Here is a 21922-nt window from a genome sequence, read left to right on the forward strand (position 1 = left end):
ATGTGCACACACGGAAGGACTAGTGAGAATTTGCATTGAGGAGGCAAGTCTTGAGCTGGGGTCGCTGTAGGGAGATGACCCTGAACCAGTACAATTGCCATCAGCCACCCTGGGGGAGCCTTGAAGTTATGTGGGACAAAGAAGGTCTCGTTGTCACTTCGAATTTACGGTACTAAACCCTGGTAAAGCCCCTGGAAACAGCTTTGGGACGTGCTTCCGTGGTCAGAGCTCCCCGTACCCATCCCTCAGGCCGTGGGGCTTCTCAGAGAGTGGCAGAGAATGCGGCACTCCACAAGGGCTGAGTTGTGAAGCCCCATATTGTCAGAATGGCACTAAAATGAGAGAGAATCTCCTTTCTAAACTACTTAGTGCATCAGAAGATGAGAGGGAAGAGATATTGTGGGAGAAAAAAGCTCATGGTCTGTCAATCTTGAACACCTCGATATCAATCCTCACCCCTCCTTCCTAACCCGGCCCCACCACCACTGTGAAGAGCCCCGACCGCCACCACGATACCGCTGCTGCTGCCTGCCATCCACATCCAGCCCCCACCGGACGAGAGTCCGAGAATCGCTGGCGCCCGGCGCAGTACCCGGGCAGAGTTGGATGAGGAGGGCCGGGGAGGGAGAAGAAGGGACAAGAGGTGGAGAGGAGGCGACCCCACCGTAGCAGAGAGACGGGGCTGTCGGGGGCAGCGAGAGGCCGGGCGGTGGATCGGTGGATGCTTCTCTGGAGGAGAGCGGGACTGGCGGCGCTGGCCGCGGTTCTGCTCGGTGCACAAGGCTGGCACACCGTAGGGACAGCGACTGGGGTGGCCATGCAGGTCCCTCGGGGCTGGCGTCCTGCCTCGCATGTTCTTAAGAGAGCTCAGTCTCCCAACTAGCCTCCCGGCCGTCCCTCCCTCTGCTCCATAAAGTGTTTCCTCGGAAAACACAGCGGTCTTTTCTTTGTCGAGCAGTTCCTGTTTCCTTGCTTTACTCTCTGTCCTTCAGAGAATTCCTGCAGTCCGTCCTTCTCTTTCCTACTTTCCTTTCTCTCTTGCTTTGCTTATAGTCCCGCAGCTTTCCATTCTTCAGTGACTCCAGCAATCCAACTCTCTTTCCCACACTCATCCCTCCAGCAAATTCTAATAGACACGTCCATTGCTGCACGCCTTGACATTCACCTAAAATTTTTCTCCGTCTGGTCCTGACTGTTTCTGTGCCCTTTCTTCTGGGAAAAAACATCCAGTGCAAAAAGCAATTCTGACGGCTTTTCTTCTTTATCTCCCCGCCAGTGTCTGCAGGCAGAGCCCAGGTGCAACAGGACCAATTGGTAGAGACCGCGGAGGGCAGTGAAATCGCCATCAAGGGCTCAAACATGAAGTGATCACACGCCAAATTACGAATCGGCGATTTTATCCCTTTCTATCGGCGGCTCCCGGGCCACAGCCCTGAACTCCTCGCACGAGCTATTAAAGGGTCCAGCGAGCTGCCGGAACCAGCGGGGCGGCCGTCGTTGTCGAGAGATGGCCATTAGACCTTCGTCTGGCTCTCCGGGTCCAGTGATTGGAACACGGTCTGCAGGAGTTCTCTGAAGGACAGAGAATAAAGTAAAGTAAGGGAAAATAATAAGAGCTGTGAGTGTTCCGAAAGAATGCTTTATGGAGCAGAGGGAGGATATTTCGGAGACTGAGCTCTGTTAAGAACCTGCCAGGCAGGACGGCAGCCTCGAGGGACTTGCACGTGTAACTTAACGGCGGCTCCCACTGTCCCCGGTCGCCAGCCCTGCGCAACGAGCAGAACAGCGGCCAGCGTCGCCAGCCCCGCTTCCCCAAACGCCGCATCCGCCGATCCGCCACCCGGTTTCTCGCGGCCCCCGACAGCCCCGGCTCTCTCTTCAGGCTGAACACCCTCCTCTCCGCCTCTTCTCTCTACCCTGCCGTCCTCCACCAGTTCCGCCCCGGCCCTGTGCTCGTCAGGTGCGGGCTGGATGCGGAGGGCAGGTGAGACCGGTAGCAGCAGGGCGGCGATCGGAACTCTGATCTGAGCCAGTGCACAGGGGAATGGGTCACACCCTTCCCTGGGGGTCCTTCATGTCCTTCTACTGAGTTGAGAGCGATGGGATGGAGAATGAACCTTTTGGCTGTGCCTCAATGTGCCCGTCAACCTGCGGCAAATGTGTTGCTTCCAACACATCCAGTTCAGATATGACAGGCTGTTCCCTGGTCCTCTGAGCAAGAGAAGAAGGAGGAGGGACACAGAAGAGTTCTCCTCAGAGAGGTTGCATCCCCATGAAGTCCAAAGCAGGTGGGAGATGCCACGCCACGTCCAAGCTTTCTCTGTGGAAGGTGTTTCTCCCATGCACTGCCTCGCTGCAGCACTGGTACCACAGGCCCTTGCAAAAGCCCAGGTGGTCTTTGTCACCAGCAGAAGTGCTCCTGTTACCAACAGGGATTCTCCCCGGGACAGGCCTACGGCGAGGCAGTGCATGTGAGAAGTACCATCCCCAGAGAATCCTTGGACGTGGCATAGCACCTCCGAACTTCTTTGCACTTCATGGTGATGCAGCCTCTCTGAGGAGAGTTCTTCTGTCTCCCTCCTCCTGCTCCTCTTGCTCAGAGGACCAGGGAACAGCTTGTCATATCTGAACTGGATGTGCTGGAACCAGCACGTCTACAGAAGGTTGACGGGCTCTTAGAGGCAGAGCCAAAAGTTTCATTCTCTTTCCCATCTCTGTCAACTCAGTAGAAGGACATGAAGGACCACCAGGGAAGGGTGTGATCCCATGTGCACACACGGAAGGACTAGTGAGAATTTGCATTGAGGAGACAAGTCTTGAGCACACACCTGGGGTCACTGTAGGGAGATGACCCTGAACCAGTACAATTGCCATCAGCCACCCTGGGGGAGCCTTGAAGTTATGTGGGACAAAGAAGGTCTCGTTGTCACTTCGAATTTACGGTACTAAACCCTGGTAAAGCCCCTGGATACAGCTTTGGGACGTGCTTCCGTGGTCAGAGCTCCCCGTACCCATCCCTCAGGCCGTGGGGCTTCTCAGAGAGTGGCAGAGAATGCGGCACTCCACAAGGGCTGAGTTGTGAAGCCCCATATTGTCAGAATGGCACTAAAATGAGAGAGAATCTCCTTTCTAAACTACTTAGTGCATCAGAAGATGAGAGGGAAGAGATATTGCGGGAGAAAAAAGCTCATGGTCTGTCAATCTTGAACACCTCGATATCAATCCTCACCCCTCCTTCCTAACCCGGCCCCACCACCACTGTGAAGAGCCCCGACCGCCACCACGATACCGCTGCTGCTGCCTGCCATCCACATCCAGCCCCCACCGGACGAGAGTCCGAGAATCGCTGGCGCCCGGCGCAGTACCCAGGCAGAGTTGGATGAGGAGGGCCGGGGAGGGAGAAGAAGGGACAAGAGGTGGAGAGGAGGCGACCCCACCATAGCAGAGAGACGGGGCTGTCGGGGGCAGCGAGAGGCCGGGCGGTGGATCGGTGGATGCTTCTCTGGAGGAGAGCGGGACTGGCGGCGCTGGCCGCGGTTCTGCTCGGTGCACAAGGCTGGCACACCGTAGGGACAGCGACTGGGGTGGCCATGCAGGTCCCTCGGGGCTGGCGTCCTGCCTCGCATGTTCTTAAGAGAGCTCAGTCTCCCAACTAGCCTCCCGGCTGTCCCTCCCTCTGCTCCATTAAGTGTTTCCTCGGAAAACACAGCGGTCTTTTCTTTGTCGAGCAGTTCCTGTTTCCTTGCTTTACTCTCTGTCCTTCAGAGAATTCCTGCAGTCCGTCCTTCTCTTTCCTACTTTCCTTTCTCTCTTGCTTTGCTTATAGTCCCGCAGCTTTCCATTCTTCAGTGACTCCAGCAATCCAACTCTCTTTCCCGCACTCATCCCTCCAGCAAATTCTAATAGACACGTCCATTGCTGCACGCCTTGACATTCACCTAAAATTTTTCTCCGTCTGGTCCTGACTGTTTCTGTGCCCTTTCTTCTGGGAAAAAACATCCAGTGCAAAAAGCAATTCTGACGGCTTTTCTTCTTTATCTCCCCGCCAGTGTCTGCAGGCAGAGCCCAGGTGCAACAGGACCAATTGGTAGAGACCGCGGAGGGCAGTGAAATCGCCATCAAGGGCTCAAACATGAAGTGATCACACGCCAAATTACGAATCGGCGATTTTATCCCTTTCTATCGGCGGCTCCCGGGCCACAGCCCTGAACTCCTCGCACGCGCTGCTAAAGGGTCCAGCGAGCTGCCGGAACCAGCGGGGCGGCCGTCGTTGCCGAGAGATGGCCCTTGGACCTTCGTCTGGCTCTCCGGGCCCAGTGATTGGGACACGGCTCTGTATTCCTGCGCCCTGGCAGACACGGATTCATTGACACGGTCGTGTTTGGAGTTTTCAGGGGTTTATCTTAGAAATAAAAAAGTCGGTTAATTGCTTCTACAGCGGAGCAAAGTAACGCCTCTAGGAAAAAAGGACGTTTCACTACTACAAAGAACACGGTCTGCAGGAGTTCTCTGAAGGACAGAGAATAAAGTAAAGTAAGGGAAAATAATAAGAGCTGTGAGTGTTCCGAAAGAATGCTTTATGGAGCAGAGGGAGGATACTTCGGAGACTGAGCTCTGTTAAGAACCTGCCAGGCAGGACGGCAGCCTCGAGGGACTTGCACGTGTAACTTAACGGCGGCTCCCACTGTCCCCGGTCGCCAGCCCTGCGCAACGAGCAGAACAGCGGCCAGCGCCGCCAGCCCCGCTTCCCCAAACGCCGCATCCGCCGATCCGCCACCCGGTTTCTCGCGGCCCCCGACAGCCCCGGCTCTCTCTTCAGGCTGAACACCCTCCTCTCCGCCTCTTCTCTCTACCCTGCCGTCCTCCACCAGCTCCGCCCCGGCACTGTGCTCGTCAGGTGCGGGCTGGATGCGGAGGACAGGTGAGACCGGTAGCAGCGGGGCGGCGATCGGAACTCTGCACCGCAGAAGCGACAGACCATGACCTTTTTTCGTGGCCGTCATCTCTTCCCACTCATCTCTCTTTTACTGGCCCGGAGAGAATCCTGAATTGTCCTCCAGGGCACACGCCTTTGAGAATGATCGAGGGGCACGAGAGGCAGAACATCCCTTCGGGTTCAGCACCCCTGCTCAACCTCTCCTGGTCTGTCTTTGGCACCATCCCTGCTGGAAGCAGGAGCAACTCTGCTAGCGAAAAAAAGACCACATTTGCTTCTGTCGGGGGCTGTGGCACCAGTGATACGGCGAGGCAGTGCATGGGAGAGGAACCTTCCCCAGAGAAAGCTTGGATGTGGCATGGCATCTCCCACCTGCTTTGAATTTCATGGAGATGCAACCTCCGTGAGGAGAGCTCTTCTGTGTCCCTCCTCCTTCTCCTCTTGCTCAGAGGACCAGGGAACAGCCTGTCATATCTGAACTGGATGTGCAGGAAGCAGCACATCTGCAGCAGGCTGAGGGGCACTCAGAGGCGGGACTACATGGTATTAAACAAAGCCTAAGATATCTTTGGAATTTCATGGAACCAAAGAGGGGAAAAAAAGAATTAAACCCAATGACCAGAAACCATTGGATCGAACATTTCTTTAATATGTCAGCTGGGGATACATGGGGTACTCTGCCATGCATGGATCAAAGATCTAGTATAAATTTCAGAATACAAATACAGTGATGTTTGAAAGACCCCGCCCCCTTCACAAGCAGTCGAGAATTAGGTTATGATTTTGACGTCATATAGCATCTTGGGTTTTATTCGTGAAGCAAGACTTCTATCTAGCGTCCATTTCTTCGGGGGGCAGTCATGTTCGGAGAGTGGTCTTCTCGCTAATCAGGCCTCGTAGCATCTCTGATTGATCTATCTGACCTCTCACTCCTAAATTAAATGTTCTAGGACCAAGACATGTGTCATAGAACTTCCCATTTGCTTAAACAATGTTTAATTTTTTAAGCAAATTGGTCTTAACAGAACAATCTCTTATTAAAGAAGATTTCTGAGGCATGTAAGCTAATTTCTTGAAGATGGGCATATGATATACTCTCTGTTAGTTTCCACGTGTTATCTAGATTCTCTCTCCTAAAAATAACAGAAGTCTTAAAAGAATTAGGATATCATTTTTATCTAAGATAAAACTTCTGATGTACTAAGTCATTTAGAAAGGAGATCCTCTCTCATTTTAGTGCCATTGTGACAATATGGGGCTTCACGTAGAACCTGGAACACTGCAGATTCCCCTGGAATCAAAGGGGCATGGTGACACTCTAGGGTCTCATGGAAGAGGGAGGCAGTGCAGAGAGACCTCAAATTAGAGGTTTGCGCAATCATCCACCAGAGGAAGTTCAACAAGGGGACGTGTCAGATTCTGTCGCTGGGATGGGGCAACGTCTGTTGTACGGACAGACTGGGAATGACATGCTACAGAGCAGTGCTGGAAAATGGCCTCTGGATCGTGGTGGATGGCCATTTGGCCAAGAGTCATTGGTGCCCTGGCGGTGGCTCACTGCTCCGTCACTCAATGGTTTTCAGACACAGGAGTCCTTCCCTTGCACACACCCAGACAGACAGTTCATTGTAGCGGTTAGGCCCTTGTATAACAAGAAATGAATGATGCTCCTCGTGGATGGTGCGACAAAGAGAATTTATTCAAACTCGCGCGCTCTTTTATCCTTACATATCTTGTGACTTTCTTAACCAACCAGTTTACTAACTCTGGGGCATGCTCCTTGGGCTCTGTACCTGGGCACATCCTCTGGGCCACCTTAGCCACGCCTCCTACACAACAATGTCACAATGCCACAATGTCAGGAAACCACCCTAGAGAGTTAATCGCAGATTAGATCAGAGATATACATTTTTGAATTAGACATATTGAAATTGTGCATGCAAATATATATACATCCACAAAACATAACTGCAACTACATCCACTAGACAAAACACAAAATGTAAAACACATAAGTCAGTAGCTTAGCAATCCTTTAGTAAACCAAAATGGATTAACATTAATATTAAGCAGTTGCTCCCTATGAAATAGGAAAATTCTCACGTCAAGCATCTCACACTTATCCATAAAACAGTACAGGCACATATTGAAACACGTGCTAAGTTAAACAAAAGGGGGGAGAACCTGTTTTACCTGCAGGAACCTCTGTAAAAACCTATGTATGTTATCAATTTTTGAGTTGTGACAGTGCTGAAAGAAGCAGGTCTGAAAAGCAGCACACACCTCAGGCGTTTGTTTCTTCCAAGTTGCTAATCATAGTAAGATTTGACTTCAGGACGATGGATGAGATTCCTAGGTTTGTGACGTGGAGAAAATGACCAACGTGGTGAAAAGCAATCTCTGGAATGTGCGTGGGTGTGTGTGTGTTCGTGTGTGTGTTCAGTGTATGGTGGCCACCGATGTATGTATGAGTGTGTGACTGAAAATAGTTGTTTGACTGGTCAAATAATAAAAGACAAACACCCCACAAAATAACACTACCTCAGCCACAGGTCGCTTTTAAGAAATTGTAGTTTGCTAAGATTACTCTGTTCTTAAATAAAGTTGAATTCCCCAGTTATAAAACCCCTCAGATTAATAAAGTTATAAGTTTATACACAGTTAAGTTAAACCCCAAGTTAATAAAGTAATTATCCAAGTTGCACTACCCTATAGGAATATAAGAAGGTTTTAAAAAGGTCTGCATTAGAGTTAAGAAACTGAGCAAGCACTGTGCTGGATCACTGCGAAGCTTAGTAGTTTTATAATGTTCTGATTGTTAAAATTGTTGTTTGCATTGTTGTCTGCATTTTTGTTCATACTGTTTTTGTGACTTCTTAATATAATTAGAAGAGGGGATGTGTAGGAGGCGTGGCTAAGGTGGCCCAGAGGATGTGCCCAGGTACGGAGCCCAAGGAGCATGCCCCAGAGTTAGTAAACTGGTTGGTTAAGAAAGTCACATGATATGTAAGGATAAAAGAGCGCGCGAGTTTGAATAAATCCTCTTTGTCTCACCATCCACGAGGAGCATCATTCATTCCTTGTTATACAAGGGCCTAACCGCAACAAGCAACTAACTCAGGTGTTTTACACTTTTGTGATTTGTCTAGTGAGTGTAGTAGCAGTTATGTTTTGTGGATGTATATCTATTTGCATGTACAATTTCAATATGTCTAATTCAAAAATGTATATCTCTGATCGCCAGGCTTCATCTACTATTAACTCTCTAGGGTGGTTTCCTGACACTGTGGCATACCTTGATAATGTAGCTTTATTACCTGTTATTTTGAATGGTCTCTTAGAGAACCTGTATTCTGATGGAGGACGAATGAGGCAATTGTTTGCCTTAAAACTCTGGGTATAGTGTTAAACATTGCTGCTTTAGCAGCCTTTCAGTTTCTGTCAGTCATTGGCTGCGACGTCTCAGGATGTGATTTTGTGTGCATTTGTATAGAAATCATACCTTTTGTAACTCACAGGAACCAACCAGAACGCATTTCAAACAACAGGTAAGGGTTAACAACATCTCAAGGAAATTCGCTTTCAAAACAGGTTATCAACTTCATACTATAATAAGCACAATCATAACATCAACGGATTGTTTTAAATTTTTCCAAGGTAATGACAATCAGTCCAGAACTATACAGAAGCTTAGTTCATGGCTTGTAGTTTTCTTACTGTTCCGTGGCAGGATTTATTTAAGTCTATTGCAGCATATTGAGTTTTCCTAGATGCATGTGAGAAGGCCCTGAGGCCTTTCACTGCTTCAGTTTTGCATCTAGTGTGGGTTTTAAAGGTAAACTGTTGATTTCTGCCCCAATCTGTGCTTAAGGAGATGGATTAAAATATTACCACTAAAACTTGCCAGGGCATCTTGAAATCCAGTGTCCTCAGCTGTCATCCTATCCAAATTGTCCTTTCAAAGCTGGAATGTTGGTAAAGGCAGGATTTCTTCCATCCAGTTCTTCAGTCGTGCTCTGCCCTAAATGACAAGCTTACAAACTCAATAGCAACTTACACAGATTTAGGTGGTGAGGTATGACAGAAGAGGCTGTTTTAGAACCAACAGCGGGCTTCTCTCAGTTTGATCCCACTGAAACAAAGCTGCAATGCTTCATACCTGCTGGAAACAAAAACTAGGCAGATTTGCCTGTCAGGATCTCTCTTGTTTTCTTTGCTTTTCGTTACCTTGGTATAATTTTCTAACATTTGGTTTGCCTCTGCAGTTAGCAATTTGTCAGACTTTAAGTTGGAGTTCTCCCCTAGCAACACAAAGAGAGGGCAACTGGTAGCCGCCTGAGGTTCCTGCAACTCGTGTAAATACAAATGTTTTTTACCTCGAGCTGTGTCACCTGTGTAGAGCTTTTTTGCTGTGTTGTCTTGTCCATGGCAAGTCCAGAGTTGTGGTTGTTGGATTCTTCCTGAAAAAACCTGAAGATCTGCACCTTGGGCAGTTTTGGTTAAAACAGCAGAAACAATTAGCAGTTCATTTCTTGTGGCATTGGTTATTAATGTGTCCTCTGCATACTGGTGTATTATGGCTGCCTGATACTTCATGGAGGTATTTTGCATCCCTTGAGGAAAGGCAGCCCAGCACTGAGTTTGGATAGATTGTGCACTGCTTAAAACCATGATGGAAAAGAGGGGTTTATGGGCATCCTCAGGGTGACGGAGAATGGTAAAGAAATGGTTTTTTGAATCAGTTACCACCTGTGACCAATTTGCTAGAAGCCTTATGGGTAGAGGCAGTCTGATCTGCAAGGTTTCTGCATGTTTTTTGACTGCGTGTTCTGCTGTTAACATCTGTAATGTTTTCCACCTGTCACCTTTCTTTGAGGTACAGGGTACATGGTTATTTTGGGGGGTGGTTACTGGTATATTGTGGCTTGTCTTAAGTAGGTTTCTCTTTTGCACATGAAAAGTAGTACTAAAAAAGAGTACAGTTAGCAATGCTATTACAAGCAATACAATGCTTGCAGCATATCTTTTGTTTTGCGTATGGCACCCTTGGTACAACTGAGTCATTTCTCTGCTGCTAGGGTGTTTGTGGAATGTTGCAATTAGGGGCTTCCAGGGGCAATCCTCCTGAGAGTGATCCATTTCTCCTCAACTAAAACAACTAGCTGTGTGTCTGACTTCCTTGTGTATTCTCATCTGGGCATCTAAAGCTGCAGCTAGAGAGGCAGGTAGTTGCTTCTCAAGGCAAGTTTCTTGATAGGGTTGTACCAGCTCAGTAAAGTCACAGTTCTCCTTTGCAGGAGGGCTCTGCAAAGCTCTTGCATTTTCTCTTTCAAAAGCTAAATGCTTGCACAGCATCTCTCTGGCTTCATTGTATTCAATTTGCTTGTTCAGAGTCGACTGCAGCTGGTCCAAACATCTTAAATTTGTATAACTTTGTAACTCTTTACTGTTGGATAGGTAATCAATTTGATCAGCAGTGAGAATGTTTTCCATAGCTTTTAGGGCTTGCCTGGCTATCTCTCTATGGTATTTTGATTGTGAATCTAAATTACAATTTGCTTTCCCGCCTGATTGATGTGCCGTGGTGTCTGTTTGTAGGTATTTAATATGAACAGAGCAATTTTTCTGGAAATCAGCTAATCAGACCGTATATTGGGTGTCACTGAGAACTAGTTTTATCAGTTCTTTCCAGTCATATGTGGTGAGGGGATAGGTGTGACTCAATGCCTCCAAATATTTAAAAATATTGGTTAAGGACAGACCAGAACCTCTTATCAAATGCCTCAGGTTCTCTGTGGCCTCATACAAGGCCTGACTCTGAGGGGGATGGCTTTGGCTCATATCGTCTGGGCATGCCTGATTAATATTCAGGTTTTCCATTCGAAACCCCCTGTCCAGACATTGCTCCCACATGTTAGCTGACTTCTCCCCCTGTGCCCTATTGATCCCTCCCGTTGGAACCATGTTTTGCTCTTTCTCCCCCTCCTTCTCCCCTTCCTTCTCCCCTCCCCCCATTCCTCCCATCCCTCCCATCCCTCCCCCCTTGTGGTCTCGGCAAAACTGGTTCCCCGTGGGGGGATGGTGGGCGGTGGGTAGGGGGCGGGGTTGGCTCCTCGGCCAGAAAAGAAAGGTTGGAGTTCAGTCTGTGTGGGGGAGGAAAATGGCTGCGGCAATGGCTGCCCACGTGGTCGCTGTTCATTCGCAGCGAAAGGGGGTGAATACACTAAGTTATTCTCCCCATCACTGTAACAGGACTGCCTTGTGTTGACCCGGGGGTCGGAAGTTCGCATGGCAATGTCTGTCCCTTCACAGCGACTCGTTTTACTTGGCTCTCGTGTGTCCCGGTATGATCCCTGAGTTTGTATTACCATGTTGTGCTGTGCTTGCTCTCAGCAGTGTGTGCAGGGGGGGTGGGGTGCGGGTTGTTTTGTTCTTCCCTGTGTGCCTCGTGCAGGCAGAGTTTATCAGAGTAAACTGCTTTATGTTGCAAAGTTTGCAAAATGCTAGAGTCTGAGTTTTGCTTCAATGTATCATGAGGTTTCTATGGAAAGCGGGCGTCTTATGTTACCTTATCTCGAGCGGCTGGGAGTCCTTTTGTAGCAATTTTGGGCTAACTTGCAGTCTTTTTTCTGCGGCTTTGGGGGGTCCGGGCTGTTTTGGCTTCGGCGCGGGGGGTGCGCTGTGGTGCTCCGGTGGCGTGGGTGGTTCTGCGCGCGGCTGGGGGCAGCTGCGGCGCGGGGCAGCTCCCGGCGCGGGGGCAGGCTTTGCAGACGCTGGCTCGGCGATGGCAGGCCGTGGGGTTCCGACGCTGGTGGCTGGTGTCCCGGCGCAGGCTGCAAGTTGTGGGCTCAGGGCAGGGTCAGCAGGCGCGGGGCGTCCTCAGCGCGCGTGGCTCGGCAGGCGCTGCGAGGCGCGGGACCGGCGGGCGGTCCTAGCGCCAGACCGGCGGCACAAAGTGGTGAAAAGCGGCGAAAAGTTCTTTTGGGGTTTCCACGGTTTCTGAAAGATTTTTCCTCAGCTTGAAGGGTCTACACTGTCGTCACAGACAGGCAGGGGTCGGCAGGAGGTGGTCAGTCTCCTCTGGTGTGCAGGATGGAGCAGGGCGCTCCGATAGGGTCGCGGCGCAGTTCTGCCTTTTCCACGTGGTTTTCGGGCTCAGCGCGGTTTCGGCAGGGACAGCGGGCGAACGCGGGCGATGTTAAGGCGGCGCTGGGTTCCGTTAAGCAGACACCCCCTGCGCGGGCCCATGCTGCGGCGCGAGGGGCGGCCAGCACACGTGCTTGCTCGGCCTTTTCCCCGGTGCTTCCAAACTACGGGTTTAGTAGTTGCTAGGCAACAGGCACTAGGTGCCGGGCCGGCGGTGCAGCGGGCACAGAGGTCTGCGCTTTCTGCTAGGCAGAAAGGCAATGCGGGGTTCGTGCAGTGGGGCTGGGATGGTACGGGCGACAGCGAAACCGCTTCTTGCACGTGATCCAGCGCAGTCGGCAGCGGAATGCTGCTTTTACCAGATGACCGGCACTCAGGGGACCAACAGGCTTTTCCCTGACGATCTTAAGGTGCTCCGCGGCTCGGGTCTTCGAGCTGCAGGCACGTCTCGCCCAGGGAGCAGTCTCCCAGTCCAACTCACCGCTTTTGATGTTGCGTTGACCCTCTCCGCTCTCTCCGGTTGCCTGCTCTGACCTCTCGCCTACTTCCTTAACTCTTTCTTCTCTTCTTCCGTGCATTATCTAATATTTTTCGAGCTCGCTAAACTAACTGTCTGTCTCTTAGATGCTACTAAGACCACGGGGTTTATTGACGTCAGGGTTTTTTGTGGTAAAGTCCCCCGTCTCTGAAAATTGAGACGATCCCGGAGACACCAGCTGATCTCCTGATCCAGGATAGATATCTTGCTTAATCTAAGCTAAAAATATCCCTGTTCAGGCGCCATATGTAGCAGTTAGGCCCTTCTATAACAAGGAATGAATGATGCTCCTCATGGATGGTGAGACAAAGAGAATTTATTCAAACTCGCGCGCTCTTCTATCCTTACATATCATGTGACTTTCTTAACCAACCCGTTTACTAACTCTGGGGCATGCTCCTTGGGCTCTGTACCTGGGCACATCCTCTGTGTCACCTTAACCACGCCTCCTACAGTTCATGGCAGCAGGGACAGTATCTCCTGGGGCTCCTGCTGCCACACCCGGAGCCTGGATACAGCTCAGCCCTTGTTGAGTGCCGCATGCTCTGCCACTATCTGAGAAGACCCACAGCCTGAGGGATGGGCACGGGGAGCTCTGACCATGGAAGCACATCCCAGAGCTGCATCCAGGGGCTTTGCCGGGGTTTAATACTGTAAATTCAAAGGGAAACCGAGACACTTTTTGTCCCACATAACTTCAAGGCTCGCCCAGGAGGCTACTGGCAATTGTACTTGCTCAGGGTCATCTACCCACACCACCACCAGGTGTGTGCTCAAGAGTTGTCTCTTCAATGCAAAGAGTGGCACCCTGTTTAGTCCTTCCGTGTCTCTCCAGAAAAGGCTAAAGAAATTCTGTGGCCTCGATGAGAAGCCAGTGCACAGGGGAATGGGCCACACCCTTCCCTGGTGGTCCTTCATGTCCTTCTACTGAGTTGAGAGCGATGGGATGGAGAATGAACCTTTTGGCTGTGCCTCAATGTGCCCGTCAACCTGCTACAAATGTGCTGCTTCCAACACATCCAGTTCAGATATGACAGGCTGTTCCCTGGTCCTCTGAGCAAGAGAAGAAGGAGGAGGGACACAGAAGAGTTCTCCTCAGAGAGGTTGCATCCCCATGAAGTCCAAAGCAGGTGGGAGATGCCACGCCACGTCCAAGTTTTCTCTGTGGAAGGTGTTTCTCCCATGCACTGCCTCGCCACAGCACTGGTGCCACAGGCCCTTGCAAAAGCCCAGGTGGTCTTTGTCACCAGCAGAAGTGCTCCTGTTACCAGCAGGGATTCTCCCCGGGACAGGCCTACGGCGAGGTCGTGCATGCGAGAAGTACCATCCCCAGAGAATCCTTGGACGTGGCATAGCACCTCCGAACTTCTTTGCACTTCATGGTGATGCAGCCTCTCTGAGGAGAGTTCTTCTGTCTCCCTCCTCCTGCTCCTCTTGCTCAGAGGACCAGGGAACAGCTTGTCATATCTGAACTGGATGTGCTGGAACCAGCACGTCTGCAGAAGGTTGACGGGCTCTTAGAGGCCGAGCCAAAAGTTTCATTCTCTTTCCCATCTCTGTCAACTCAGTAGAAGGACATGAAGGACCACCAGGGAAGGGTGTGATCCCATGTGCACACACAGAAGGACTAGTGAGAATTTGCATTGAAGAGGCAAGTCTTGAGCACACACCTGGGGTCGCTGTAGGGAGATGACCCTGAACAAGTACAATTGCCATCAGCCACCCTGGGGGAGCCTTGAAGTTATGTGGGACAAAGAAGGTCTCGTTGTCACTTTGAATTTACGGTACTAAACCCTGGCAAAGCCCCTGGATGCAGCTCTGGGACGTGCTTCCGTGGTCAGAGCTCCCCGTACCCAACCCTCAGGCTGTGGGGCTTCTCAGATAGTGGCAGAGAATGCGGCACTCCACAAGGGCTGAGTTGTGAAGCCCCATATTGTCAGAATGGCACTAAAATGAGAGAGGATCTCCTTTCTAAATGACTTAGTACATCAGAAGATGAGAGGGAAGAGATATTGCGGGAGGAAAAAGCTCATGGTCTGTCAATCTTGAACAGCTCGATACCAATCCTCACCCCTCCTACCTAACCCGGCCCCACCACCGCTGTGAAGAGCCCCGACCGCCACCACGATACCGCCGCTGCTGCCTGCCATCCGCATCCAGCCCCCACCGGACGAGAGCCCGAGAATCGCTGGCGCCCGGCACAGTACCCGGGCAGAGTTGGACGAGGAGGGCCGGGGAGGGAGAAGAAGGGAGAAGAGGTGGAGAGGAGGCGGCCCCACCGTAGCAGAGAGACGGGGCTGTCGGGGGCAGCGAGAGGCCGGGCGGTGGATTGGTGGCTGCGGCTCTGGCGGAGGGCGGGACTGGCGACGCTGGTCGTGGTTCTGCTCGGTGCACGAGGTTGGCGCCCGGGGACCGTAGGGACAGCGACTGGGGTGGCCATGCAGGTCCCTCGGGGCTGGCGTCCTACCTCGCATGTTCTTAAGAGAGCTCAGTCTCCCAACTAGCCTCCCAGCCGTCCCTCCCTCTGCTCCATAAAGCGTTCCCTCGGAAAACACAGCGGTCTTTTCTTTGTCGAGCAGTTCCTGTTTCCTTGCTTTACTCTCTGTCCTTCAGAGAATTCCTGCAGTCCGTCCTTCTCTTTCCTACTTTCCTTTCTCTCTTGCTTTGCTTATAGTCCCGCAGCTTTCCATTCTTCAGTGACTCCAGCAATCCAACTCTCTTTCCCGCACTCATCCCTCCAGCAAATTCTAATGGACACGTCCATTGCTGCACACCTTGACATTCACCTAAAATTTTTCTCCGTCTGGTCCTGACTGTTTCTGTGCCCTTTCTTCTGGGAAAAAACATCCAGTGCAAAAAGCAATTCTGACGGCTTTTCTTCTTTATCTCCCCGCCAGTGTCTGCAAGCAGAGCCCAGATGCAACAGGACCAATTGGTAGAGACCGCAGAGGGCAGTGAAATCACCATCAAGGGCTCAAACATGAAGTGATCACACGCCAAATTACGAATCGGCGATTTTATCCCTTTCTATCGGCGGCTCCCGGGCCACAGCCCTGAACTCCTCGCACGCTCTGCTAAAGGGTCCAGCGAGCTGCCGGAACCAGCGGGGCGGCCGTCGTTGTCGAGAGATGGCCCTTGGACCTTCGTCTGGTTCTCCGGGCCCAGTGATTAGGACACGGCTCTGTATTCCTGCGCCCTGGCAGACACGGATTCATTGACACAGTCGTGTTTGGAGTTTTCAGGGGTTTATCTTAGAAATAAAAAAGTCGGTTAATTGCTTCTACAGCGGAGAAAAGTAGTGCCTCTAGGAAAAAAGGACGTTTCACTACTACAAAGAACACGGTCTGCAGGAGTTCTCTGAAGGACAGAGAATAAAGTAAAGTAAGGGAAAATAATAAGAGCTGTGAGTGTTCCGAAAGAATGCTTTATGAAGCAGAGGGAGGATACTTCGGAGACTGAGCTCTGTTAAGAACCTGCCAGGCAGGACGGCAGCCTCGAGGGACTTGCACGTGTAACTTAATGGCGGCTCCCACTGTCCCCGGTCGCCAGCCCTGCGCAACAAGCAGAACAGCGGCCAGCGCCGCCAGCCCCGCTTCCCCAAACGCCGCATCCGCCGATCCGCCACCCGGCTTCTCGCGGCCTCCGACAGCCCCGGCTCTCTCTTCAGGCCGGACACCCTCCTCTCCGCCTCTTCTCTCTACCCTGCCGTCCTCCACCAGCTCCGCCCCGGCACTGTGCTCGTCAGGTGTGGGTTGGATGCGGAGGGCAGGTCAGACCGGTAGCAGCGGGGCAGCGATCGGAACTCTGCACCGCAGAAGCGACAGACCATGACCTTTTTTCGTAGCCGTCATCTCTTCCCACTCATCTCTCTTTTGCTGGCCCGGGGAGAATCCTGAATTGTCCTCCAGGGCACACGCCTTTGAGAATGATCGAGGGGCATGAGAGGCAGAACATCCCTTCGGGTTCAGCACCCCTGCTCAACCTCTCCTGGTCTGTCTTTAGCACCATCCCTGCTGGAAGCAGGAGCAACTCTGTTAGCGAAAAAAAGACCACATTTGCTTCTGTCGGGGGCTGTGGCACCAGTGATAGGGTGAGGCAGTGCATGGGAGAGGAACCTTCCCCAGAGAAAGCTTGGATGTGGCATGGCATCTCCCACCTGCTTTGAATTTCATGGAGATGCAACCTCCGTGAGGAGAGCTCTTCTGTGTCCCTCCTCCTTCTCCTCTTGCTCAGAGGACCAGGGAACAGCCTGTCATATCTGAACTGGATGTGCAGGAAGCAGCACATCTGCAGCAGGCTGAGGGGCACTCAGAGGCGGGACTACATGGTATTAAACAAAGCCTAAGATATCTTTGGAATTTCATGGAACCAAAGAGGGGAAAAAAAGAATTAAACCCAATGACCAGAAACCATTGGATCGAACATTTCTTTAATATGTCAGCTGGGGATACATGGGGTACTCTGCCATGCATGGATCAAAGATCTAGTATAAATTTCAGAATATAAATACAGTGATGTTTGAAAGACCCCACCCCCCTTCACAAGCAGTCGAGAATTAGGTTATGATTTTGACGTCATATAGCATCTTGGGTTTTATTCGTGAAGCAAGACTTCTATCTAGCGTCCATTTCTTCGGGGGGTAGTCATGTTCGGAGAGTGGTCTTCTCGCTAATCAGGCCTCGTAGCATCTCTGATTGATCTATCTGACCTCTCACTCCTAAATTAAATGTTCTAGGACCAAGACATGTGTCTTAGAACTTCCCATTTGCTTAAACAATGTTTAATTTTTTAAGCAAATTGGTCTTAACAGAACAATCTCTTATTAAAGAAGATTTCTGAGGCACGTAAGCTAATTTCTTGAAGATGGGCATACGATATACTCTCTGTTAGTTTCCACGTGTTATCTAGATTCTCTCTCCTAAAAATAACAGAAGTCTTAAAAGAATTAGGATATCATTTTTATCTAAGATAAAACTTCTGATGTACTAAGTCATTTAGAAAGGAGATCCTCTCTCATTTTAGTGCCATTGTGACAATATGGGGCTTCACGTAGAACCTGGAACACTGCAGATTCCCCTGGAATCAAAGGGGCATGGTGACACTCTAGGGTCTCATGGAAGAGGGAGGCAGTGCAGAGAGACCTCAAATTAGAGGTTTGCGCAATCATCCACCAGAGGAAGTTCAACAAGGGGACGTGTCAGATTCTGTCGCTGGGATGGGGCAACCTCGGTTTTACGGACAGACTGGGAATGACATGCTGCATAGCAGTGCTGGAAAATGGTCTCTGGGTCGTGGTGGATGGCCAGTATAACCAAGAGTCATTGGTGCCCTGGCGGGGGCTCACTGCTCCGTCACTCAATGGTTTTCAGACACAGGAGTCCTTCCCTTGCACACACCCAGACAGACAGTTCATTGTAGCGGTTAGGCCCTTGTATAACAAGGAATGAATGATGCTCCTCGTGGATGGTGAGACAAAGAGGATTTATTCAAACTCGCGCGCTCTTTTATCCTTACATATCATGTGACTTTCTTAACCAACCAGTTTACTAACTCTGGGGCATGCTCCTTGGGCTCCGTACCTGGGCACATCCTCTGGGCCACCTTAGCCACGCCTCCTACACATCCCCTCTTCTAATTATATTAAGAAGTCACAAAAACAGTATGAACAAAAATGCAGACAACAATGCAAACAACAATTTTAACAATCAGAACATTATAAAACTACTAAACTCCGCAGTGATCTAGCACAGTGCTTGCTCAGTTTCTTAACTCTAATGTAAACCTTTTTAAAACCTTCTTATATTCCTATAGGGTAGTGCAACTTGGATCATTACTTTATTAACTTGGGGCTTAACTTAACTGTGTATAAACTTATAACTTTATTAATCTGAGGGGTTTTATAACTGGGGAATTCAACTTTATTTAAGAACAGGGTAATCTTAGCAAACGACAATTTCTTAAAAGTGACCTGTGGCTGAGGTAGTGTTATTTTGTGGGGTGTTTGTCTTTTATTATTTGACCAGTCTAACAACTATTTTCAGTCACACACTCATACATACGTCGGTGGCCACCGTACAATGAACACACACATGAACACACACACGCACATTCCAGAGATTGCTTTTCACCACGTTGGTCATTTTCTAATGTAAACTTGAAACATAACATAACTCTTTTCCAAACTTCTGCGTTGCACTGGTTCTTGCTACTGTGGTCACATATTTGAATAGGGTTTTTCACACCTGGAAGAAACCTGTTGGAGTTTTTTCTTATAACTTTTCGGCATAGCTTTCTTTCCATGTCACAAACCTAGGAATCTCATCCATCGTCCTGAAATCAAATCTTACTATGATTAGCAACTTGGAAGAAACAAACACCTGAGGTGTGTGCTGCTTTTCAGACCTGCTTCTTTCAGCACTGTCACAACTCAAAAATTGATAACATACATAGGTTTTTACAGATGTTCTTGCAGGTTACACCAGTTCTCCCCCCTTTTGTTTAAACTTAGTACGTGTTTCAATATGTGCCTTTACTCTTTTATGGATTAGTGTGAGGTGCTTGACGTGAGAATTTTCCTATTTCATAGGGAGTAACTGCTTAATATTAATGTTAATCTATTTAGTGTACCAAAGGGTTGCTAAGCAACTGCAGGAGGCGTGGCTAAGGTGGCACAGAGGATGTGCCCAGGTACGGAGCCCAAGGAGCATGCCCCAGGGTTAGTAAACTGGTTGGTTAAGAAAGTCGCATGATATGTAAGGATAAAAGAGCGCGCGAGTTTGAATAAATCCTCTTTGTCTCACCATCCACGAGGAGCATCATTCATTCCTTGTTATTCAAGGGCCTAACCGCAACATATGGCAATCCGAAAGGGACAATTTTAGCTTATATTAAGTGAGATATCTATCCTGGACCAGGAGATCAGCTGGTGTCTCCGGGATCGTCTCAATTTTCGGAGACGGGAGACTTTACCACAAAAAACCCTGACGTCAATAAACCCCGTGGTCTTAGTAGCCTCTAAGAGATGGACAGTTAGTTTAGCGAGCTCGAAAAATATTAGATAGTGCACGGAAGAAGAGAAGAAAGAGTTAAGGAAGTAGGCGAGAGGTCAGAGCAGGCAACCGGAGAGAGCGGAGAGGGTCAACGCAACATCAAAAGCGGTGAGTCTTGACTGGGATGCACCCCGCACGCCTAAGACTGCTCCCTGGGCGAGACGTGCCTGCAGCTCGGAGACCCGAGCCGCGGAGCACCTTAAGATCGTCAGGGAAAAGCCTGTTGGTCCCCTGAATGTCGGTCATCTGGTAAAAGTGGCATGCCGCTGCCGACTGTGCTGGACCTAGTGCGAGAAACGGTTTCACTGTCACCCGTACCATCCCAGCCCCACCGCACGACCCCCGCATTGCCTTTCTGCCTAGCAGAAAGCGCAGAGCTCCGTGCCCGCTGCACCGCCGGCCCGGCACCTAGTGCCTGTTGCCTAGCAACTACTAAAACCGAAGTTTGGAAGTACCAGGGAAAAGGCCGAGCAAACACATGTGCTGACCGCCCCCCACGCCGCAGCAGGGGCCCGCACCGGGAGTATCCGCTTAACGGAACCCAGTGCCGCCTTAATATCGTCCGCATTCACCCGCTGTCCCTGCCGAAACCGCGCTGCATCCAGAAGCCACGTGGAAAAGGCAGAACTGCGCCGCGACCCTATCGACCCTATCGCGACCCTATCCATCCTGAGCACCGGAGGAGACTGGCCACCTCCTGCTGACCCCTGCCTGTCTGTGACGGCAGTGTAGACTCTTCAAGTTGAGGAAAAAGTTTTCAGAAACTGCGGAAACCCCAAAAGAACTTTTGGCCGCTTTTCGTCGCATTGTGCCGCCGGCCCGGCGCTAGGACCAACCGCCAGCCCCGCGCCTGCCGACCCTGCGCCGCCGCTTTCCCGAGCCCGCAGCTTGCAACCTGCGCCGGGACACCAGCCACCAGCACCGGAACCCCACGGCCTGCCATCTCCGAGCCAGCATCTGCTGAACCTGCCCCCGCGCCAGGGGTTACCCCATGCCGCAGCTGCCCCCAGCCCCCGCAGAACCGCCCACGCCACCGGAGCAGCACAGCGCAACCCCCACACCGCAGACGGAGAAGCCGGACCCCCCAAAGCCGCAGAAAAAAGACTGCAAGTTAGCCCAAATTTCTACAAAAGGACTCAGAACGTGTGCTCCCAGCCGCTCGAGATAAGGTAACATAAGACACCATCTTTCCATAGAAACCTCATGATACATTGAAGCAAAACTCAGACTCTAGCGTTTTGCAAACTTTGCAACATAAAGCAGTTTACTCTGATAAACTCTGCCTGCACGAGGCACACAGGGAAGAACAAAACAGCCCACACCCACCCACCACACACTTTGCTGAGAGCAAGCACAGCACAACATGGTAATACAAACTCAGGGATCATACCGGGACACACGAGAGCCAAGTAAAACGAGTCGCTGTGAAGGGACAGACATTGCCATGCGAACTTCCGACCCCCGGGTCAACACAAGGCAGTCCTGTTACAGTGATGGGGAGAATAACTTAATGTATTCACCCCCTTTCGCTGCGAATGAACAGCGACCACGTGGGCAGCCATGGCCGCAGCCATTTTCCTCCCCCACACACAGACTGAACTCCAACCTTTTTTTTCCGGCCAAGGAGCCAACCCCGCCCCCTAGCCACCGCCCACCATCCCCCCACAGGGAACCGGTTTTACCGAGACCACAAGGGGGGAGGGATGGGAGGAATGGGAGAAATGGGGGGAGGGGGAGAAGGAAGGGGAGAAGGAGGGGGAGAAAGAGCCAAACATGGTTCCAAAGGGAGGGATCAATAGGGCACAGGGGGAGAAGTCAGCTAACATGTGGGAGCAATGTCTGGACAGGGGGTTTCGAATGGAAAACCTGAATATTATTCAGGCATGCCCAGACGATATGAGCCAAAGCCATCCCCCTCAGAGTCAGGCCTTGTATGAGGCCACAGAGAACCTGAGGCAATTGATAAGAGGTTCTGGTCTGTCCTTAACCAATATTTTTAAATATTTGGAGGCATTGAGTCACACCTATCCCCTCACCACATATGACTGGAAAGAACTGATAAAACTAGTTCTCAGTGACACCCAATATACGGTCTGATTAGCTGATTTCCAGAAAAATTGCTCTGTTCATATTAAATACCGACAAACAGACACCACGGCACATCAATCAGGCGGGAAAGCAAATTGTAATTTAGATTCACAATCAAAATACCATAGAGAGATAGCCAGGCAAGCCCTAAAAGCTATGGAAAACA

The 21922-nt window shown here is 50.6% G+C and overlaps 1 protein-coding gene across 9 annotated transcripts in view; it reads left to right on the top strand.

Annotated features, from left to right (window-relative positions):
* LOC127476175 (uncharacterized) overlaps positions 1–21922 on the top strand; it is a 320718-nt gene that overhangs the window by 78703 nt on the left and 220093 nt on the right. The gene's annotated exons all lie outside the window — the stretch shown is intronic.

Source organism: Manacus candei, unplaced genomic scaffold, assembly GCF_025592945.1.
Source record: "Manacus candei isolate 608988 ecotype Guabito, Panama unplaced genomic scaffold, ASM2559294v1 h1tg000049l, whole genome shotgun sequence".
Taxonomy (NCBI): domain Eukaryota; kingdom Metazoa; phylum Chordata; class Aves; order Passeriformes; family Pipridae; genus Manacus; species Manacus candei.